This window comes from Streptopelia decaocto, assembly GCF_964273445.1.
Source record: "Streptopelia decaocto genome assembly, contig: HAP1_SCAFFOLD_118, whole genome shotgun sequence".
Lineage (NCBI taxonomy): Eukaryota > Metazoa > Chordata > Aves > Columbiformes > Columbidae > Streptopelia > Streptopelia decaocto.
Genome location: NW_028115506.1, coordinates 186,534 through 188,344, shown reverse-complemented (window position 1 = coordinate 188,344; position 1,811 = coordinate 186,534).

Below are 1,811 nucleotides of genomic sequence, written 5' to 3'. Positions count from 1 at the left end.
TGCCTGAGACGCTGTGCCTCTGTGCCATCATAGTGACCCTGCCTAGAGACGCTGTGCCTCTGTGCCATCATAGTGACCCTGCCTAGAGACGCTGTGCCTCTGTGCCATCATAGTGACCCTGCCTGAGATGCTCTGCCTCTGTGCCATCATAGTGACCCTGCCTGAGACGCTGTGCCTCTGTGCTATCATATTGACCCTGCCTGAGACGCTGTGCCTCTGTGCCATCATAGTGACCCTGCCTGAGACGCTGTGCCTCTGTGCCATCATAGTGACCCTGCCTGGAGACGCTGTGCCTCTGTGCCATCATAGTGACCCAGCCTGAGACGCTGTGCCTCTGTGCCGTCATAGTGACCCTGCCGGAGACGCTGTGCCTCTGTGCCATCATAGTGACTCTGCCTGAGACGCTGTGCCTCTGTGCCATCATAGAGACCCTGCCTGAGACGCTGTGCCTCTGTGCCCTCATAGTGACCGTGCCGGAGACGCTGTGCCTCTGTGCCATCATAGTGAGCCTGCCTGGAGACGCTGTGCCTCTGTGCCATCATAGTGACCCTGCCTGAGACGCTGTGCCTCTGTGCCATCATAGTGACCCTGCCTGGAGACGCTGTGCCTCTGTGCAATCATAGTGACCCTACCTGAGACGCTGTGCCTCTGTGTCATCATAGTGAGCCTGCCTGAGACGCTGTGCCTCTGTGCCATCATAGTGAGCCTGCCTGAGACGCTGTGCCTCTGTGCCATCATAGTGACCCTGCTCTAGACTCTGTGCCTCTGTGCCATCATAATGACCCTGCCTGAGACGCTGTGCCTCTGTGCCATCATAGTAACCCTGCCTAGAGACGCTGTGCCTCTGTGCCATCATAGTGACCCTGCCTGAGACGCTGTGCCTCTGTGCCATCATAGTGACCCTGCCTAGAGACGCTGTGCCTCTGTGCCATAATAGTGACCCTGCCTGAGACGCTGTTCCTCTGTGCCATCATAGTGACCCTGCCTAGAGACGCTGTGCCACTGTGCCATCATAGTGACCCTGCCTGATGCGCTGTGCCTCTGTGCCATCATAGTGACCCTGCCGGAGACGCTGTGCCACTGTGCCATCATAGTGACCCTGCCTGGAGACGCTGTGCCTCTGTGCCATCATAGTGACCCTGCCTGAGACGCTGTGCCTCTGTGCCATCATAGTGACCCTGCCTGAGACGCTGTGCCTCTGTGCCATCATAGTGACCCTGCCTGAGACGCTCTGCCTCTGTGCCATCATAGTGACCCTGCCGGAGACGCTGTGCCTCTGTGCCATCATAGTGACCCTGCCTAGAGACGCTGTGCCTCTGTGCCATCATAGTGACCCTGCCTAGAGACGCTGTGCCTCTGTGCCATCATAGTGACCCTGCCTGAGACGCTGTTCCTCTGTGCCATCATAGTGACCCTGCCTAGAGACGCTGTGCCTCTGTGCCATCATAGTGACCCTGCCTGAGACGCTGTGCCTCTGTGCCATCATAGTGACCCTGCCTGAGATGCTCTGCCTCTGTGCCATCATAGTGACCCTGCCTGAGACGCTGTGCCTCTGTGCCATCATAGTGACCCTGCCGGAGACGCTGTGCCACTGTGCCATCATAGTGACCCTGCCGGAGACGCTGTGCCTCTGTGCCATCATGGTGACCCTGCCTGAGACGCTGTGCCTCTGTGTCATAATAGTGACCCTGCCTGGATACGCTGTGCCTCTGTGCCATCATGGTGACCCTGCCTGAGACGCTGTGCCTCTGTGCCATCATAGTGACCCTGCCTGAGACGCTGTGCCTCTGTGCCATCATAGTGACCCTGCT